Raw genomic sequence first — 23,632 nt, 5'->3', positions numbered from 1 at the left:
ATGTTTCTATATTTCCATGCACATTTTTGAGGTTTAACCAACCAAACTTCAAAACATAAGTTTACAATTTTTTTTTATATTTTGAAACTTTGAGTTGGAATGCAGAGAGTTGAAACTTTGCACAGTTGGGACAAGATTTACAGGGTGCAAATTTTTAGTCAAATTTGCAAATTTTTCCCCAAAATTTGCACATGTAATAGGGTACATTTTTAGACTTGCAATTTCTGACTATTTTTAGTAACGATAATGTGCAATTTTTTTTGTGATGTGTAATTTTTTTTAGTAATGGGAGTGTGCAGATTTGTGTTCTAATTTAGAGTCCCCCACCCCCCCACCCCCCACCCTGAGCATAACCAGCCCTGGGCTCAGATGTGCTGATATTAGGCCCTTAGTATAGTTACAGTAAGATAAGCAATTTCATTGAGCACCACAAATTGAGAACCTGATGTAAAGTTATTTGCAGAGCATACAAAAGTAACAAATTTGCATCCTTGCAACACTATGCTCCTTTAATACAATGTCCGGTGGAATAGTCAACAGTAAATATTTTGATCTTCATAAAGTTGACATCACAAGTAAACACGAGTACATTGACATGGTTCAAACTGTCGAAAGTCACCACGTCTACATCGCCAATGTCAACAGGGTGACAATGTTGACATCCGATATTTTGCAAGGTCAACAGTGTCAAGATGCCGATGGCTAGGGTTAGGCTCCACCATTATGGTCAGGCTGCTTGGAGAAGTTAGACATACACCAGGTGGCAAGGTGGGGTAGAGTAAGGGATTAAGGATAGGGGAAAAAATACTTGCTGGAATGCCATTCTTTAGATGATTACCCCAGAACTGAGCCTCACATGACCACTGGAACACTAGAACCACAGCTGCTGTGGGAGAAGGTAAAAGACCACCGGAGAGGATTTTAAAGTCATCAACTGGGTAGACCTGATGACTGTCAACCTTGTTACTGTACCAACCCCTGTAATATTTGCTATTTATTTTATAAAGAAAAATACGCATAATGTGGGCACTACTGGTAACATGAACACTCAAACAGTACAAAAAATAGACATGATTCATTTACTACTACTCTGTGTAATGTGCAATTATGCTATCCAATTTACCATTCCCCATCTAAACTGACCATTCACAAGAAAGGTGTTCCCAATATTGGTAACTATGTATATTTTATGTACTCAAATGATTTTGGAATGCAATGAAATACAATTCCATCTCTTGGCTTTTGCTTTGTTTTATATATATATATATATATATATATATATATATATATATATATATATATATATATATATATATATATATATAAATATATATATATATATATATATATATATATTTAGCACTTACAGGTTGAGGAAAATTATAATATGATTGCTTCCTTTAGCTTCAGCTAAATAGATGATGTACTTTAATTAACAAAATGCTAAGATAAGTCATCATAAGCTAAAAATAAATGATAAAATATAAATGATAACTCGAACACTGCAGAAGAAACGGACAACATGCAGCACATGCGTGAAAACCTCAGCTGACCACTGACCTTCTTCTGCATTTGAGTTAACCCTACATTCCTCCCAAGTCTGCTAGAATTCCCTGCATTAGCCACTAGCAGTAGTTTCAGGAAACTGTTGCCTGATTTCACCACCCGTGAAGAAGTATTTCTTCATATTCCACTTTAGAATACCATCCACTTATTCTGCTTGACCCCCGGCTTATATTATTTACCGATAAGTTTGTGAACTTTTTTAACATTTGATTATTTATTATACATGAAGAAATGAATTAAACGTATTACAGTTCTTTAGCCGTGTTTCAGTGCACACATTTAATAATAATCACAAAGGCAGTTGAATGGTGTTTAAAGACGACATGTGCAGGTTTGCATTTACTAGATTCTTACAGTCAAATTATATCAAGTTCAGATTTGGTACTTGTGAGTTATCTGGGCGTCCGATTTTGGATCCGATATCGTATGCGATATCGTATGCGATATCGCATGCAAATCGCATGCAAATCGTAAGTACAAAATCGGGAGCCTCACAAGTACCGATTTGCTATTCATTTCATTACCCCACTATCCCCAAAGTGTGTCTATCAACGTGAACCCGAAGCGTGGCGAGCGCAGTGAACCCGAAGCGTGGCGAGCGCAGCGAGCCCGCGAGGGGCGGCGGTACGCGTCCTCCGACCTTTTCATGCCCTACTATCCACTAGGGCGTGGAGTGAGAATAGAATAGTGTGGCGAGCGCAGCGAGCCACCGAGCCCGAAGCGTGGCGAGCGCAGCGAGCCCCGCGAGGGGACGCGGACACCTTCACAGGTATCCGCGTGCCCTTGCGGGCTTCACAGGTGTCCGCGTCCCCTCGCGGGGCTCGCTGCGCTCGCCACGCTTCGGGCTCGGTGGCTCGCTGCGCTCGCCACACTATTCTATTCTCACTCCACGCCCTAGTGGATAGTAGGGCATGAAAAGGTCGGAGGACGCGTACCGCCGCCCCTCGCGGGCTCGCTGCGCTCGCCACGCTTCGGGTTCACGTTGATAGACACACTTTGGGGATAGTGGGGTAATGAAATGAATAGCAAATCTGATGCAAATCGCATGCTAAATCGCATGTAAATCGCATGTAAATCGCAAATCGGATCCGATATCGTATGCGATATCGTATGCGATATCGCATGCAAATCGCATGCAAATCGTAAGTACAAAATCGGACGCCCGGATAACTCACAAGTACCTCAGATTTTTCTAATAGGCTACCTGCTGTCACGTGTTTTGGATAGCCAAAGAGATCCCTCATTGAAACCAAACTCCCACATCTCTAGTTTAAAGGTTGGTTGCCACTTTAGAAATTATGTAAAGACGATAGCCATCAAGTGTATTCTAGCAAATAAAATTGTTTGGAATACATTAAAATATTGATGCATTGATATTTTTTAAGCTTGTAAAAAAAAATCGAAAATACATACTTTTTATCAATACTCTCGCTATACATGTCCTATATAATTTGACTTCATTTTCTGCTTTATAGAGAAAACATCTGAAACATGTCATGCCTTTAATGTCCATATATTCTTATTTAAAAATCACTAAATACATTATTATTCATAGGGAGGCGTGCCCCAAGGGTACTTCACTGTGGCCAAACATTTTTGCTGTATAATAAGGATTTTTCTCTACTTTGCACCTACAGTAGTCTGTAGCTGTGAAATAAAATCCACTTTAACTCCCACTGAGACCAATGTTAACTTAACGCAGAATTCTAATGAAATCGCAAAAAGTTGGGGCTGCAGGTTTTTAAACCGTATTAATTTGCATCGGCTAATTACATTGGCCTCTTAGCGTTGCAAGAATTGTCGTCGTCGACTTGACGCTGTCCCTAATTCTGCAAATCTGTAGTTATCTATCAAATAATAATTTGGTCATATTTTTAGTAAAACATGAAAACCTGCAGCCCACATAGTTTGTACATCCTCAATCTGTGCAAGTCGCTAAACTACAATATATGTTTCAGAACATGGATTATACTGCTTTGCTTTGAATTATAAGCAGGCAGCACATAAAGGCTAAGCTAGCAGTACGTGGTTCTGTAACTTTTACACCATGCTGGGTACACACATGTCCAATTGTTATCCAATCTGACCTCTAACCTATCAGTTACATTGAGAGTGTACGCTCACCTGAACTCTGGCTTATCCAATCCTGGTCATGTGGTTATGTCAAAAGACTTTTAAACCTGCCGATAAATCAGGAGACCTGAAAAATGGACCTCTTTATCATTCTGCTAGACTACAGTATATCTTTTCCTGTTCCACACAGAGATACTTACAGTATTTTCCCCGCGTTCTCCTTTTGTTTGTATATCTTGCTGACTCGTGAGTCAGGGAGCCTACTGAGAGAAGAGCTCAGCAATACATCACTCTCAAGTACAGTAGCTCTCAATTAAATGTGCAAATTACTAAACACATCTCCTACTCAAGGACTTGTCATTTGCAGTAAGTCCAATTGTTTTTTTGCAAGCACTTTGTTTTTCATGACTTACTTTGTAGACGTAAATTGACAAGAAGTGATGTGATTTAAATCAGACCTGTGCGCTGTGTTTATGGATGACCAGACCAGCATATATTATAACTATTAGAATCTTCCTGACAGGATTAAAAAGCAGCTTTTGGGATTTGTTAAACCCTGTGGATTTGTTTTCAACAGAACTCTGTGAAGAAAAGACCTTGAGGTCTTTACCTCAAACACTTACAGTAGTTGTCAGCATAGAATTTTCAATTCCATTATGAATATGGCACTAGCTTCAGTTGTACCACACTGCTCTATTGTACTTGTACAATGACTGAATCCTATATTCTTATTAGAGATTTTCACATTTCTTATGCGATGCAGAGATTGCTGTGACTAAACCAATCTCTCAACAGGCATGCTAATTTACTGGCTGACATCTCTTTCTGCAGCATGCTTAATATTGTTACACCAATTTACATTTTAAAGATATATATGTATTTACAGAGGGAGCATAATGTAATTAGACGAACAGTGCAAGCCAAGGCATTCTGATGTGAGGAGGAAGCAGGGAGCCACGCAGCGCTTACCCCACCCAATCTATAGTCCAAACATGCCTACTTTTGAAATCAAGTTTCAGGGACATTATAGTTTGTAGAAGAAATTTGCACAGCGCTCCATTGAGGGGTCGTGTAATGCTGTACACATGTCATGCTCCACCCAAAGGGCGTGTCTAGTTCCATATATGGGTGCATATGAGTTTAAATTATTGCTGTGAAATAGAGCTATATACTGTAATATTATTAACTATCTCCTGCTGCTTCTGCTCTCCTGGCCCGGCAATGCGGGGACTATGTATCCAGGACGGCAAAGGAGCATGGACGAATTTGTCAGCATGTAATGTGAGCAGTGGGTATGGCGTGTATGGGATACCCTGCTACAATGTGTAGGGAGGGTATGGGATGCAGGAGCAGAAATTAGGTGCAGACCAATGCATTTCTATCATGTGTTAAGTATCTATTTCATTACAGTGAAGACTTCCCTGCCCTATGTGTGCAGCCTCCTCCGGCCAGGCCCCCTCCTCTCTGCTGGGAGCATAGCTGTGTAGTAAGGTCTGAGCACTACTGCTCAGACTCCACTGCGCATGCACAGATAGCCAGAAAACTGGCCGCCGCATCATTTTTCCAGTGCCGCTCCATACAGAGGGTAAGTATTACCAAAACTGGAATAGATGCAGTGTGCACCCATTAAAGATACACCACTTTATTCCATTTGGTACACAATGCTCTGATCCCAATATTTAAAGAGGGGAACCTAACAGTATCGGGATCATTATGGTTGACTCCCAAAGCTGCGATATAGATTCATATGCATGCCCGGCTGTGTCTCGGCAGCGTGACCATCTGTTACCCTCAGGAATTTTGTTTTTACCCCATTTTGGGGTAATTTACACCTGTTCCCTGACCACTGCCGTAATATGTTACATTTTGAGATTTTCTAAATGATCATTCAGCTGTGATTTTTGCATCAAATGTTTTGGATTTTCTTTTGGTTCTGTGTTTCAATGCAAATCCACAAAATAGCTAACATCATGTAACTTGGACCTGATGTATAATATTGACATGAACAGTATTCATTTCCAGACATTTCCTGTTAATTTTATTCAGGTGTGTTAAGTTTACAACAAAGCTCAAGTGCTCAACACAAATAATATTTAGTCATACATCTCAAAGAAAAAGTGAAATAGACTTGGCAAGTTTTTCAGGCTAAGTGGTGTTCTATAAAGGCCAAACATATATTGTGATCTACACTACCACAGCACAGGACATAATGTAATATTTCTTAGGTCAGCTAAGCAATAAAATTTCATTTACCTTCCTTCTGTTAAGTACATAATATCTTGTGAGATGATGATGTATATATATATATATATATATATATAAAGGATAATCTGTCCGGGGGCTGGTTGGGTTGGGTAACCCACACCTTGACAAAGGGGCGCTACCAGCCCCGAAACGTTGGATTTATTTGAATACACACTGAAAAATTTCCTCACGAGTGCCGCTGTTGTGATTATCCTTTATTTATTCACTGCGTCCAGAAGGCACCGGAGGTAGCTGACACCGTTGGGTGAGTGCCAGGCCGCCCCCCCGTACCTATATATATATATATATATATATATATATAGTTTTCCATGCGGGTAGCACTCCCGTGTACACTCACGATATTCAGGAGCCGGTGCCTTCCGTGTGGTATCCCCGCAGGGACGAATATTGGATGTGGTAGGCGGCGGCACTCGGAGTAGGTAAGAAATAAACAGGCAGGAGACCTTGTTGTGACCGACGTTTCAAATCCTGTGCGGATTTTTTATCAAGGTGCAATATATATGTAACACAAGAGAAAGAGGAGCGCACAGGTGAGCAGGATTAAAACAGCGTTTACTGGAAAAAAGTGTAGGCTCACATACATTAAAGTTAGCAGCAGTCAGCATATGTGGTAATCAACGTCAGCACACCAGCATATAGCACGGACACAAGAGGACATCTAGAAGACCGGCAAGATGGAAATAGAGGCGGCGGCGGCGTTCTCCACACACGGACTCGAGACGGACAGGTAACACTGTAATCAGGATCTGATACGTCGGGTGACCACGCACCAACGCGTTTCGTCACTGATGAAGTCATCGTCAGGCATATTCTGTATGCCTGACGAAGGAGCTTAGAGCTCCGAAACGGTTGCATTAAATTTTGTCTTCACCAAATGCCTGGAGTGCCGTGCGGTTTGTCACCTACTGCGGGACCTACCTACAACCTCTATATATATATATATATATATATATATATACAGACGTATGTCGGTGGCACTCAGGATAAATAAACACTCGGAAATCAGCCTTGTAGCCAACGTTTCAATGGCAAACAACCATTTTCATCAGGACATAAAAAAGACATAGAGACTCACCCATATATGTGCACACCAACCTTCACCACCCCAGCCAATGCGCCGTGCGAGCGTCCTCCCGCTGCGGCGCAACCCGATGACGTCACCCCGTGCACCGTCACCAATACAAGTTAACATTCAAATATGCAGAGCTGTCAAAAGACAAATGGCAACATGTTAATATATCAAAATGTAACATAAACACACTGATAGCAGAAGCAGATTGAAAGGCATACATTATACAATCAAATAATTATAAAAAGCAATGAAGTCCTAAGGTTTCATTCAATCCCCTCGGACTCATGGTGTCTAAGGTAAAGATCCATTTTGCCTCTCTCTGGAGAAGCAATCTGGATCTATTACCACCCCTAGTCAGTGGAGGAATATGGTCTATAATTTTATGTTTGATGGCAGTAGGTGAGTGTCCCATGGCCGCATAGTGGCGAGCCACAGGCTGCTCACTGGTGCCCTTAAGTACTGCTGCCCTGATAGCCTGCCTATGTTGTGCCATTCTAACCTTGAATTGGCAGTCCGTTTTTCCAACATAGAATTTATCACAGGGACATACCAGGACATATATAACATTGAACACGTGAGTCAGTGATTCATTTTGAAAACCTGATTTTTGTAAGGATGTTTGATGGTATCACCAACCCACATGTAGCTGCACGTCACGCAGCCAGTGCATTTTACGCACCCTAATTTAGGGGTGCCCAGAAAGGTTTTAGAAGCTTGTTTTTCAAAGTTAGTGACGTCACTATGAACCAAGTAGTCTCTCAGATTCCGACCTCTGGAGTAACTTGTTATTAGTTTTTTTATTGGATAAGCTAGGCAAATCTCTGTCGAATGTGACAATGGGCCAATAATTTCAAACAGCCGATTTGGCTGTGTCACTTGCGGTGTTATAACGATTAGGCCAGAAGATGCAATTATTTTGCTGTTTATGGGATTTGCGCTTCAATGTTTTAGAGCGAGGAATAGCTAGTACTCTGTCCCTAGTACACAACAAAGACTTGCGGTCATATCCTCTTTCCATGAATTTTAGAATCATTGTATCCAACTGTACTTTGAGGTCAGTCTCATCATTACAAATTCTGCGTACCCGCAGCATCTGGGATTACGGCAATCCCTTGATGACTGCTGGAGGGTGAAAACTGGAGGGAGAAAGGAGCATGTTCCTATCCGTGGGTTTCACGAACAGGGATGTTTTTAAAGCACCCTGCAGTAATGAGATACGGACATCCAAAAAGTCAATCTGTGTGTTGGAGAAGGTACATGTTAATTTGATGGGACTGTCGCTCCTATTTTGAGTGCAGATAGGGAATTGGCCGACCCACTCCACAGCTGTATCATATCATCAATATAACGGGCGTAGTAGATGATCTTCTCAGAGATAGCAGGATCAGAAAAAAAATTTTTGTGTTCAACTGCCATCATGAATGCATTAGCGTACGATGGGGCCACTGAGGACCCCATCGCACACCCAGAGACTTGTAGAAAGAATTGCCCGTCATAATAAAAATAATTTTTCATCAGTACCATCTCCATCATATCGCAAAAAAACTGAACATTGGGCCCCTGATATTTATCATTCTGGGAAATCAACAGACGTGTGGCTGCAATGCCTTGAGCGTGTGGAATGCTCGTATACAAGGCATTTACATCAATGCTGCACAACAAGCAGTCAGACGGTAAATTGGTTAATTTATCAAGAGCCATTAATAATGCAGTAGTGTCTTGCAGAGTATACTTGGAACTTTGAACAACAGGCTGAAGTTAAACATCTAAATATGCAGATACAGGTTGGAAAATGGACCCCCTGGCAGATATGATGGGTCTGCCAGGGGGATTGACCGGGTTTTTATGAATTTTTGGCAGAGTGTATAATAATGTTTTTTTTGGGAAATCACAAATTAACAGATTTTTTATTTTATTGTTAATTATCCCTCTATCTACTGCCACATTTATGTATCTGTCTAATTCCCTTTTAAAAATGTTAGTGGGGTCCATATTTAATGCTTTGTAGGTTGAAACATCAGAGAGCTGGCGCTGTATTTCATTTTTATAATCACTCAAATTTTGAATAACAATCGCGCCGCCCTTGTCGGCGGCACGAATAACAATATCACGCCTAGCTCCCAGACATCTTAATGCATCAAACTGTACTTTATTCAAATTGCGGTGAACCATATTATAAGTCTCATTGTCCGTGGTGGCTATAGAGGAATCCATCAGTCTCACAAAAGATTTGATGGATGCATTAGCCGATGGCGGATCAAAGGACGACTTGGGCGCAAGTTTATAAAGTTTAGGGGGCAAAATATCATCCGATTGTGTAGGTGTTTTAGACCCAAATAACTCCTGGAGTTTAAGCTGCCGATTTAATTTGTAAGTCTCGGTTTTCCAAAGAAAAGGATCATGTTGAGTAGTCGGCATGAAGCTCAAACCTTTCTCCAATACCTGGTATTCCACAGGAAACAACGGGGTAGAGGATAAGTTAAAGACTACTTATTTTGTGTTGGCGGTTTTTTCACCTTTATTGCGTTTCCACTGCCCCCCTCTGCGGCAAGATCTTCTCCTCCGGCCCATTGCGCACGGGTCCGCACCACTAAAGGGATAAATCTATTCCTTTGTGATCTTTTGCTGCGTTGGTCTGTTTCACTTGCGGAATTAGCTGTATCATTTGAAGAATCAGTCTGCCCTCCACGTCTAAAGCGCCGTCTATTCTTGAAATGGCTGCTGTTCTGTGGGTTGCCCGTGAGCCAGCTATACACATTGGGGGTCTCATAATCGTTTTTAACCTTCACAAATTTTTCTTTTTTATATTGGATGATATCCTTCTTATAATTCTCAGTTTGTAGTTGGATCTTTTCCATCCACTTGTCGGAATTATCATCAGCCAGGGTTTGTTTGTGCTGGGTCTCGAATATAGCAATTTTCTCCTTTGTCAAATTAAGTTTTCTAGTTGATTCTTCGATCACAAGAAGTAATAAGTCAAGAGAACACTTGCAAAAGGGTACGCTATGTCGACCAATGGTCGGAATGTTATTTATTCGGAACCCCCTGGGTATCCTTTTTTCCGTGAAATACTCGGATAGTGTAGCGGCATGATAATAAAAATCTACTTCACGGCGTTTAAGGTGCATGATTTCATAAAACAGATCTGTCACAGAGGTATTATCAGCAATGGAAAAAACTTTCTCTTTATAAACGATATTCTCTGCTTCAGCTTCAGAATATGAATGGACATCTGTGGCATCCAGGACCACCCTCTCGAAAGTGTTATCCATGTTTTTTCAAACCGTACACCGGTGAGAAATACAAGACAGTCACTGTAATAGATACCTGATACACAGGTATGGGCAATCTGTCGCCAAACCGCAACTGCGGTAGTGAAGAATGCTGTGTCAAACAGTGTCCAGGGTGCCTTGTATGAAAAATCACCATTATGCACAGGTGATGTAATTCATGGAGCGTGAATACCGGCACTCGCTAAAGAAATGTAGCTGCTCCTGTTGCCGCCCGAAGAAGACGGAGGGTGCGTAAAATGCACTGGCTGCGTGACGTGCAGCTACATGTGGGTTGGTGATACCATCAAACATCCTTACAAAAATCAGGTTTTCAAAATTAATCACCGACTCACGTGTTCTACCCAATTTGTTATATATGTCCTAGTATGTCCCTGTGATAAATTCTATGTTGGAAAAACGGACTGCCATTTCAAGGTTAGAATGGCACAACATAGGCAGGCTATCAGGGCAGCAGTACTTAAGGGCACCGATGAGCACTCTGTGGCTCGCCACTATGCGGCCATGGGACACTCACCTACTGCCATCAAACATAAAATTATAGACCATATTCCTCCACTGACTAGGGGTGGTAATAGATCCAGATTGCTTCTCCAGAGAGAGGCAAAATGGATCTTTACCTTAGACACCATGAGTCCGAGGGGATTGAATGAAACCTTAGGACTTCATTGCTTTTTATAATTATTTGATTGTATAATGTATGCCTTTCAATCTGCTTTTGCTATCAGTGTGTTTATGTTACATTTTGATATATTAACATGTTGCCGTTTATCTTTTGACAGCTCTGCATATTTGAATGTTAACTTGTATTGGTGACGGTGCACGGGGTGACGTCATTGGGTTGCGCCGCAGCGGGAGGACGCTCGCACGGCGCATTGGCTGGGGTGGTGAAGGTTGGTGTGCACATATATGGGTGAGTCTTTATGTATTTTTTATGTCCTGATGAAAATGGTTGTTTGCCATTGAAACGTTGGCTACAAGGCTGGTTTCCGAGTGTTTATTTATCCTGAGTGCCACCGACATACGTCTGTATTGGGAGAATTTCTCCGTCTTTTTCGGGCGGCAACAGGAGCAGCTACATTTCTTTAGCGAGTGCCAGTATTCACGCTCCATATATATATATATATATATATATATATATATATATATATATATATACTCTTCGTCGGCGGCGGCACTCAGGGACTGTCAACACTGGTACTGTAGTGAAAAGCCTTTTAATCTACGTTTCGGAGGTCTTGCCCCCTTCGTCAGGGGGCAAGACCTCTGAAACGTAGATTAAAAGGCTTTTCACTACAGTACCAGTGTTGACAGTCCCTGAGTGCCTCCGCCGACGAAGAGTATATACCAGTGGAAATTCCACCACGGAGGGCACCTGGGCAAGACACCCCGCCACAGGGGCAACAGAGTGCCGGGAGCAAGGTTGCATATATATATATATATATATATATATATATATATATATATAGACAGTTGGGTTCTCAGGTTGGCACTCTGGTTAAAGATAATACTGTTCCGGTGCCAGGCACATAATGTGGTTAATAGAAAGCACTTACCCCCTCGCAGAAAGGATTGGAACCGGAACACGGTAGTAGGTGAAGAAAAAAAGGGTTTATTGCAATTACATCATTGCACAAAGAGACAGCTGCCGACCTGACAGCCGTTTCAACTGCATGTGAGCAGTTTTCACCTTTGCGTAGGGGTTTGCCCTACTCTCAGCTGATAAGGGCTAGAAGAATCACTTCAGACCCCAATCAGGTTGATTCTACTCTTAATTCTATAGTCACCAAATTCCAACAGAGGGGATATCCTCTGACTGAGTTATTGTCAGCAAAAGAAAAGGCACTGTCGATTCCACGTGAGAAACTACTTAGTTACAAACCTAAAGAACCATTGGGGAATAAAGTCATCCCATGGGTTAATAGGTACTCCACCCATTCTGTACGTAATACTAAACAAGTAAAGGGGTACTGGCCAATAATATCTTCTGATACAGATCTCCCTTTATTGTTTAAATCTAAGATCATGCCTAGTTTTACACGAGGACGTAATATTAAAGATACAGTAGTGAAATATGACATCACAGGTTGGGACAAGAAAGAAAGTAGTCATTTCCTGACTAGGAGGAATGGATGTTACCGGTGCTTAGGGTGCACTACTTGTAGTGCCATGAGCACGGGAGGTTCATTCAGCCATCCTCAGTCGGGAAAAAGGGTCCCTATTAATTTCCCACTAACTTGTAGTTCATCTTACATTGTATATCTTTTAACTTGCCCTTGTGGCTTAAGTTATGTGGGAAAAACCCAACGGACCTTCAAAGAACGAATGGCTGCACATAGATCGAGTATACGCATTGCTTTAGAACAGGGGTGTGCAGAACAACCAGTCCCCCGACACTGTTTAAAGATGCGACACAGTGTAGCCAGTATAAAATCTATCATAATAGACCACGTCCCTGCCAATCTCAGAGGTGGTGATAGGAATAAGGTACTGTTGATGAAAGAAAGCCGCTGGATCCATTATTTGGGGACAGTGGCCCCCAATGGCTTAAATGAGAATTTGGGACTACAGTGTTTCCTATGAGCAATTGTGGTATAGACTTGTGTTTCATTCACCACTTTTGATGAACTATCTTAATGTGTTTTCACTCTGAATCGGCTGTGCCTTTGTAACCGTAACTTTGTTAAGATTTTTTTATGTGCATGAGTTTTTCATGATTTTTTCGTGTGATTTTTTCATGAGATTATTCATATTTATTCATGCTAGGTATTTGTTATACCATTATGTGACTTTGTTCCCTTGTTCATATGTGGTTTTTGACCCATGTAGCTGTGATATTGCAACTAATAATATTATGTTTATGAAACTTAATTATGTCAGCAGTTTAAATAGAGGTCCGTTTTTGATGGTATTTATATGCTGAAAGTTTTGTATTCCAGCACACATTTATGATAACAGTGGTTTACAGCAGCGCTTATCATGTCTTTTTATATATTTTAGATTGATCATTGGTTTAAATGTTTTGACGTTTTTTTTCTTTGTATATATTTTGCTTTAGATCGCCTGGCAACGCTACAAGCTCCCTGTAAGTACATAGCCATTGGCTGGTCTGTATCATGTGGCTGAAACCCCGGAAGTGTGCACTGGACAGCGCAGGACCCGGAACTATTATGCAGTATTCAGGTTCCGTGGGGAAGCTATGTGGTGCTGCACCTCTGCACGATGGTTGACAGCAATGACAGACGCCGTGGTGATTGTCTGGACAGGTGAGCGGGGCGGGTCCACGTTAGTTCTGGGGGTTGGTGGCGGGAATTTTATGTATATATATGTTTCTTTGATGTATTTTGATTGTCTGTCCTTGAAAACGGGGGTTGTTACCTCGAAACGCCGTTGGATGAATAAAGGCTGTTTTATTACAAGTTGGAGTCTGAGACTGATTGAGTGCCGCCCACCTCACTGGTATGTTGCCCCCACAAAGGGTTTTGGAAGGCACCACAGCATTTATCACTGATTGAAGGGAGTGCCGGATCCCATATTGCTATATATATATATATATATATATATATATACTCTTCGTCGGCGGCGGCACTCAGGGACTGTCAACACTGGTACTGTAGTGAAAAGCCTTTTAATCTACGTTTCGGAGGTCTTGCCCCCTTCGTCAGGGGGCAAGACCTCTGAAACGTAGATTAAAAGGCTTTTCACTACAGTACCAGTGTTGACAGTCCCTGAGTGCCTCCGCCGACGAAGAGTATATACCAGTGGAAATTCCACCACGGAGGGCACCTGGGCAAGACACCCCGCCACAGGGGCAACAGAGTGCCGGGAGCAAGGTTGCATATATATATATATATATATATATATATATATATATATATATAGACAGTTGGGTTCTCAGGTTGGCACTCTGGTTAAAGATAATACTGTTCCGGTGCCAGGCACATAATGTGGTTAATAGAAAGCACTTACCCCCTCGCAGAAAGGATTGGAACCGGAACACGGTAGTAGGTGAAGAAAAAAAGGGTTTATTGCAATTACATCATTGCACAAAGAGACAGCTGCCGACCTGACAGCCGTTTCAACTGCATGTGAGCAGTTTTCACCTCTGATGAAAACTGCTCACATGCAGTTGAAACGGCTGTCAGGTCGGCAGCTGTCTCTTTGTGCAATGATGTAATTGCAATAAACCCTTTTTTTCTTCACCTACTACCGTGTGCCGGCTCCAATCCTTTCTGCGAGGGGGTAAGTGCTTTCTATATATATATATATATATATATATATATATATATATATATATATATACTGGTAATCAACACTCGGCACTACGTTTGTATTCCACAAATATATTGTTGTGGTGCCCTCCAATGACTTGCATCCAAGATACATACATACATAGGGCAGTGGCACTCACTTTCTGCACAATAACTGACACCACTCAGTAGTTGTATTAAAGCTTTCAGTTTACTTAACCTTCTGATGAAGGTTAAGTAAACCGAAAACCATAATACAAGTACTGAGTGGTCTCAGTTACTGTGCAGAAAGTGAGTGCCACCACCCTATGTAAGTGTATGTGTATATATATATATATATATATAGACACAGCATGTCGTGGCTCTCTAGTCACACTCTCCATAATGAACTAACTCACCTTAGTATACAATTAATCAAATAAATCATGGGGTTTTAGTTCATGAATTGATCAATGCATTTAAGCTTGCAGCCTATCGCCAAGGGACCCCATTTCACTGCAAGTCCTACACTAACAATTGTCTCTCAAGAGCCTGCCAACTGCTGACACATCATAGCTAAAGTGGACATGTTTTTTCCTAGTTTAAAGCTCAAAACCAGGAAAAAAAATGTCCACTTTAGCTATGATGTGTCAGCAGTTGGCAGGCTCTTGAGAGACGATTAATTGTATACTAAGGTGAGTTAGTTCATTATGGAGAGTGTTGAGTCCCTGTATTTGTATTTATTAGAGCATGTGGTCACAGGCCACTTCACCCCAACCTGGGAATGGCGAGTGCTGCTTGCACCCCATTCGCAGGGATGGCGAGTGTTGTGGTACTCTGTATGTATGTATATATGTGGGTTAATTTTTAATTAACCTTTGTTAATGTGATCATAGCTTTCTCTTACACCCCAGATGAGCTAATTTATCTGTAACCTGTGACAGCTGCCCCTTTAATTCTAAGTCAGGTGTTGTGTTAGGTGACTGCCTCATCTTTAAAAGCCATAAGGCACTTGGCAGGTGAGCTTTAAACCAGGAAAAAACACATGTCCACTTTAGCTACGATGTGTCAGCAGTTGGCAGGCTCTTGAGAGACAATTGTTAGTGTAGGACTTGCAGTGAACTGGGGTCCCTTGGCGATTGGCTGCAAGCTTAAATGCATTGATCAATTCATGAACTAAAACCCCATTATTTATTTGATTAATTGTATACTAAGGTGAGTTAGTTCATTATGGAGAGTGTTGAGTCCCTGTATTTGCATTTATTAGAGCATGTGGTCACAGGCCACCCCAACCTGGGAATGGTGAGTGCTGCTTGCACCCCATTTGCAGGGATGGCGAGTGTTGTGGTACTCTGTATGTATGTGTGTATATATATATATATATATATATATATATATATATATATATATATAGATCCAGGAAAAACCGCACACTGCTCCAGTCCAACCAATGGGTGCAGGGTCACATAAATAAAGTATATAGAGAGGATTTTACCCATAGGCAAAACAAATGAAATCCGCACACCAAAAAATATATGTTTTAAAATATATTCAGCATCAAATGCAAGTGAAAAAAATGTAAACACATGGCATCATATAGGCATACAATGAGTGCAAAAACGGTCCAGGTGTAACTTATCTAGTGTAGCCCCATCCAGGAGACCTGCGACCAGCCATAGAGCCCAGATACCCGACAGCCTGTTTCGGTGGGTGTTCCACCTTCCTCAAGGGTACAATGCTATCTGGCCAGCTGACGCCTTAAATAGAGCAAGAGGATACCGCCAAAATCAGAGGAATCACACTCACCTGTCCTGCAAGACTCCATCAAGTCAGCGTGCATTTCCTCACAGCGTGTGAACCGCAGGTGACACGCATCACCACTTCCGGTTCCGCCTTAGATCACGCCCCATGGTATGTAAGTGTAGCGGCCGTGCTACGGGAATGCCGCCGGCGTCAAAGTCGGTGACGTCACAGCGCATCGTCCGCCATCGGCGTAACGAAGCCCTGCGCACACCGTTGCATACGCTCCATATCGCGGCTTCCGGCTTTTTAGCCGTCCCCTGAAACGCACGGCCATCTTGGCTACATAAATAACCATGGTAACAAAGTGATGCATAGCAGCAGACATAAGACGGTACTCAATGCACGGACTAGGTAGAATGCACATTCACTACAAAAATTGGCTGGCATCCCCCTACTCCACATAGAGAATACATCTCTTAAAGTGCAATAGTGTCTCCATCACCATAAGATCAAAGAAAATATATAATACAGTGAAAACAAATATGAAGTAATGAAAAAGCAACATGATTATGGGGTCAATCACCAAAGATAGGTAAGTAGCTTAAAGGGACCCATCAATCAAAGAGAGTAAAATGCACAATGGAAATACAGTTATAAATATCAGGTACATTATTGGAAACAAATCATGATAAATCCATGCCAGCAATCAGATTTAAAGAAAAACATTGAAGTTGATCTCTTCATTTAAACCAAACGGTGTCAATGAATTGAGATTATAGATAAACTCTGTCTCTTTCCGTAATAAGCTGAGATGCCTATCACCACCCCTTTTGGGCGCCTTCACTTGGAACAATGGCATAAATTTGAAATCTTTAATCGTATGACCAGCCTCATAAAAATGTCTAGCCACTGGAGGTGTTGTCAGGTCACGCACTGTCATGGCCTTTTTAATGGATGATCTGTGCATGTTAATGCACTCCTTTAGCATTCGAATTGTTTTCCCTATATATAGGAAATTACAGGGACATACAATGGTGTACACTATAAACTTGCTGTCACACGTCATATGTTGATGCAGCTTGATCTTTTGACCTGTCGATGGATGGACAAAAACATTTCCTGTCATAAAGAAAGGGCAGTTCACACATGATCCACATTTATAGGCTCCATCACGACATTGTAACCATGATGCTTTAGGTGCAGGGCTAACATCTGAAAAAGTAATCTGGTCTTTCAAATTACTGCTGCGTTTGTACGCAAACATTGGTTTCTCACCACAAAATTGACCCATTACTGGGTCTGATGCCAATATGTGCCAATGTGTAAAAACTGAATCTTTTAATTTTGAAGATGCAATAGAGTAGGTAGTCGGAAAAATCATCCTCTGGATGGAGGTATCACGTGGAGGCTGACTTAACACGGCATTCCGATCTAGTTTGAAGCATTTCTGGATGGATTCCTCAACCTCCTTTGCATCATATCCTCTTTGTAGGAATTCTGTGCCCATTTTTTGTAAGGCAGGCATCAATTCCGATCTATCTGAGGTAATCCGTACAACTCTCAGTAATTGGGAGTACGGCAATCCACGTTTAAGTGAATTAGGGTGAAAGCTCTCAGCTCGTAGAACAGAGTTAATGTCCGTTGGCTTTTTATAGATGGAGGTTTGGAGATGTCCATCTACAATACTAACATCAACATCCAAAAAGCAGATGTTGGTCTGACTGCTGGCATGGGAAAATCTGATGGTACCTGGCAATCCATTGATGTACTGCACAAATGAATCAAGCAAAATAGGGCCTCCTGTCCATAAAAAGAAAATATCATCTATAAATCTAACATAAGATGTAATATATGGCGAAAATAATCTGTTATGTAGTATATTGTCTTCTTCATAAACATGCATAAACAAATTGGCGTAGGCAGGGGCCATGTTAGAGCCCATGGCCGTGCCTTGAAGCTGCAAATAAAATGAATTATTGAACAGAAAATAATTTTTATGCAAAACAAAATCAATCAATAACAGAAAATAATCGACAGGAGGACCGCTATATGCAGGATTCATTGTGATAACCTTTTTGATGGCTTCTAATCCCTCTTGGTGACAAATGTTTGTATATAGGCTAGTAATGTCACATGTCACTAGCATACAGTTGGCTGGTATAGATTTAATTTTATCAAGGCGGAGCAAAAAGTCCGTAGTGTCCCCTAATATAGTGTCAATTTCAGATACGCATGATTGCAAAAAAAAGTCAATGTACTGTGAGAGATTTTGACAAAGGGAGTTTCTGGAGGAGATGATGGGTCTCCCTGGAGGCTTATGGAGACTCTTGTGTATTTTAGGTAAAATATACAATAGGGGAGTAACCGGATAGCCTTGGGACAAAAATTCACAAGTATTCTCATCTATCCAGTTGTTATTAACACCCATGGATAGAATTTTATCAAACTCTTTAGAGTAGTTGGACGTGGGATCAAATTTTAATGTTTTATAGCAGGTAGAATCTGCTAACTGACGTTGTACTTCTGCAACGTAGTCAGTCAGATTCATAACAACCACTCCACCACCTTTGTCCGCTGCGCGTATAATAATACTTTTGTTATTTTTCAATGTTTTAACAGCCTGTCTCTCCTCAGGAGTGGTATTTGAGTAAGAGAATTTCTGTTTTTTCATAAAGCGGATAAGATCCCGTCTAACCAAGCGGACAAAGGTGGCGATGGATGCATTGGAACTGGGAGGATCGAACACACTCTTTTTCTTAAACCTAACAGGTGTTGGAGTAATGTTAGAATTTTTGGAGAAGTAGTCTTTTAATTTCAACTGTCTGTGAAATTTGTGAAGCTCAACTTCACAATCAAATGCCCGCTGTTTATGGGTCTGAACGAATGTCAGACCTTTAGCCAATACCTGTTGTTCGATGGGTGAGATCTGGTAATCAGAGATATTGTAAACACTTATCTCTTTAGGGTTCGTGGGGGTTGCTCACACATTGGCACATATTGGCATCAGACCCAGTAATGGGTCAATTTTGTGGTGAGAAACCAATGTTTGCGTACAAACGCAGCAGTAATTTGAAAGACCAGATTACTTTTTCAGATGTTAGCCCTGCACCTAAAGCATCATGGTTACAATGTCGTGATGGAGCCTATAAATGTGGATCATGTGTGAACTGCCCTTTCTTTATGACAGGAAATGTTTTTGTCCATCCATCGACAGGTCAAAAGATCAAGCTGCATCAACATATGACGTGTGACAGCAAGTTTATAGTGTACACCATTGTATGTCCCTGTAATTTCCTATATATAGGGAAAACAATTCGAATGCTAAAGGAGCGCATTAACATGCACAGATCATCCATTAAAAAGGCCATGACAGTGCGTGACTTGACAACACGTCCAGTGGCTAGACATTTTTATGAGGCTGGTCATACGATTAAAGATTTCAAATTTATGCCATTGTTCCAAGTGAAGGCGCCCAAAAGGGGTGGTGATAGGCATCTCAGCTTATTACGGAAAGAGACAGAGTTTATCTATAATCTCAATTCATTGACACCGTTTGGTTTAAATGAAGAGATCAACTTCAATGTTTTTCTTTAAATCTGATTGCTGGCATGGATTTATCATGATTTGTTTCCAATAATGTACCTGATATTTATAACTGTATTTCCATTGTGCATTTTACTCTCTTTGATTGATGGGTCCCTTTAAGCTACTTACCTATCTTTGGTGATTGACCCCATAATCATGTTGCTTTTTCATTACTTCATATTTGTTTTCACTGTATTATATATTTTCTTTGATCTTATGGTGATGGAGACACTATTGCACTTTAAGAGATGTATTCTCTATGTGGAGTAGGGGGATGCCAGCCAATTTTTGTAGTGAATGTGCATTCTACCTAGTCCGTGCATTGAGTACCGTCTTATGTCTGCTGCTATGCATCACTTTGTTACCATGGTTATTTATGTAGCCAAGATGGCCGTGCGTTTCAGGGGACGGCTAAAAAGCCGGAAGCCGCGATATGGAGCGTATGCAACGGTGTGCGCAGGGCTTCGTTACGCCGATGGCGGACGATGCGCTGTGACGTCACCGACTTTGACGCCGGCGGCATTCCCGTAGCACGGCCGCTACACTTACATACCATGGGGCGTGATCTAAGGCGGAACCGGAAGTGGTGATGCGTGTCACCTGCGGTTCACACGCTGTGAGGAAATGCACGCTGACTTGATGGAGTCTTGCAGGACAGGTGAGTGTGATTCCTCTGATTTTGGCGGTATCCTCTTGCTCTATTTAAGGCGTCAGCTGGCCAGATAGCATTGTACCCTTGAGGAAGGTGGAACACCCACCGAAACAGGCTGTCGGGTATCTGGGCTCTATGGCTGGTCGCAGGTCTCCTGGATGGGGCTACACTAGATAAGTTACACCTGGACCGTTTTTGCACTCATTGTATGCCTATATGATGCCATGTGTTTACATTTTTTTCACTTGCATTTGATGCTGAATATATTTTAAAACATATATTTTTTGGTGTGCGGATTTCATTTGTTTTGCCTATGGGTAAAATCCTCTCTATATACTTTATTTATGTGACCCTGCACCCATTGGTTGGACTGGAGCAGTGTGCGGTTTTTCCTGGATCTATATAGTATTATGTTTATGTGGAACCTGCACCTGAAGATTATTTGTTTTTTGTCTTTGTTCATTTTTTTCAAATTCATTTTTTTCAAGTTTGTTTCTATTGTGGGAATTACACCTCTTGGAGTTACAATTTGTCTCTCTAACCTCATCATGGATCTGGATGCTAGTGACCTAGCAGGCACCAAGCGCTTTTTGGACAAGGACATAAATAAGATCTTATTTGCCAACACGGACACCCTTAAATTTGATGTGGACAGTCCCCAAGAAGTCTATGATGACCTCTTTAAAATGAAAAAAAGATTGGTTGAGCTTAACCTACACGGTTTAACCTTGTCACAATACCACAGAGAAAAGCTTATCCCTAGGGGTTTTAGGGTTAAAAACCAGCCCACCCTGGGGAAAAATAACAAAGAATTCTGTAAGCAGTGGTGCCACATTTTAAATCAGTGTAGCCTGGATCTGATGGTCCTGGTAATCCAGCAGGTTAATACAGATATAGGGGTACTGGAGAGGGAAATTCATGATTGTGAGGGACAGGGCCTCAATACACTAAAATCAGACACTGGCACAGATTGGCTGGCTAAATTGGAGGAAAACATTGCAATTTTTAAGGAGGAACTATTGTCCTTTAAGAAAAATAAATATAAAAAGGTTCGAGAGGACTATAAAGATGTAAGGGTATATCCCTGGATTTTCTCTCAGGGCAGTACTAGGACATGGAAACCACGTGCAGCAGGCAGGAGGAGATACGCTAAACCATACACTGACATTGAATCACAGACTTCTGATTCTGACCAGGGTACTTCTAATTCTAGTACCCATTTTTTGGGAGTAGCAGGAAATACCCGGGTGAGAAATCGGGGAAGAAATGCAGGCGCGGGGGGCGGAAGAACAGGCACAAGGGAGCAACCCCCACGAACCCTAAAGAGATAAGTGTTTACAATATCTCTGATTACCAGATCTCACCCATCGAACAACAGGTATTGGCTAAAGGTCTGACATTCGTTCAGACCCATAAACAGCGGGCATTTGATTGTGAAGTTGAGCTTCACAAATTTCACAGACAGTTGAAATTAAAAGACTACTTCTCCAAAAATTCTAACATTACTCCAACACCTGTTAGGTTTAAGAAAAAGAGTGTGTTCGATCCTCCCAGTTCCAATGCATCCATCGCCACCTTTGTCCGCTTGGTTAGACGGGATCTTATCCCCTTTATGAAAAAACAGAAATTCTCTTACTCAAATACCACTCCTGAGGAGAGACAGGCTGTTAAAACATTGAAAAATAACAAAAGTATTATTATACGCGCAGCGGACAAAGGTGGTGGAGTGGTTGTTATGAATCTGACTGACTACGTTGCAGAAGTACAACGTCAGTTAGCAGATTCTACCTGCTATAAAACATTAAAATTTGATCCCACGTCCAACTACTCTAAAGAGTTTGATAATATTCTATCCATGGGTGTTAATAACAACTGGATAGATGAGAATACTTGTGAATTTTTGTCCCAAGGCTATCCGGTTACTCCCCTATTGTATATTTTACCTAAAATACACAAGAGTCTCCATAAGCCTCCAGGGAGACCCATCATCTCCTCCAGAAACTCCCTTTGTCAAAATCTCTCACAGTACATTGACTTTTTTTTGCAATCATGCGTATCTGAAATTGACACTATATTAGGGGACACTACGGACTTTTTGCTCCGCCTTGATAAAATTAAATCTATACCAGCCAACTGTATGCTAGTGACATGTGACATTACTAGCCTATATACAAACATTTGTCACCAAGAGGGATTAGAAGCCATCAAAAAGGTTATCACAATGAATCCTGCATATAGCGGTCCTCCTGTCGATTATTTTCTGTTATTGATTGATTTTGTTTTGCATAAAAATTATTTTCTGTTCAATAATTCATTTTATTTGCAGCTTCAAGGCACGGCCATGGGCTCTAACATGGCCCCTGCCTACGCCAATTTGTTTATGCATGTTTATGAAGAAGACAATATACTACATAACAGATTATTTTCGCCATATATTACATCTTATGTTAGATTTATAGATGATATTTTCTTTTTATGGACAGGAGGCCCTATTTTGCTTGATTCATTTGTGCAGTACATCAATGGATTGCCAGGTACCATCAGATTTTCCCATGCCAGCAGTCAGACCAACATCTGCTTTTTGGATGTTGATGTTAGTATTGTAGATGGACATCTCCAAACCTCCATCTATAAAAAGCCAACGGACATTAACTCTGTTCTACGAGCTGAGAGCTTTCACCCTAATTCACTTAAACGTGGATTGCCGTACTCCCAATTACTGAGAGTTGTACGGATTACCTCAGATAGATCGGAATTGATGCCTGCCTTACAAAAAATGGGCACAGAATTCCTACAAAGAGGATATGATGCAAAGGAGGTTGAGGAATCCATCCAGAAATGCTTCAAACTAGATCGGAATGCCGTGTTAAGTCAGCCTCCACGTGATACCTCCATCCAGAGGATGATTTTTCCGACTACCTACTCTATTGCATCTTCAAAATTAAGAGACTCAGTTTTTACACATTGGCACATATTGGCATCAGACCCAGTAATGGGTCAATTTTGTGGTGAGAAACCAATGTTTGCGTACAAACGCAGCAGTAATTTGAAAGACCAGATTACTTTTTCAGATGTTAGCCCTGCACCTAAAGCATCATGGTTACAATGTCGTGATGGAGCCTATAAATGTGGATCATGTGTGAACTGCCCTTTCTTT

This window comes from Crinia signifera, chromosome 1, assembly GCF_055691185.1.
Source record: "Crinia signifera chromosome 1, ASM5569118v1, whole genome shotgun sequence".
In the NCBI taxonomy this organism is placed as follows: domain Eukaryota; kingdom Metazoa; phylum Chordata; class Amphibia; order Anura; family Myobatrachidae; genus Crinia; species Crinia signifera.
This window is presented reverse-complemented; position numbering follows the sequence as displayed.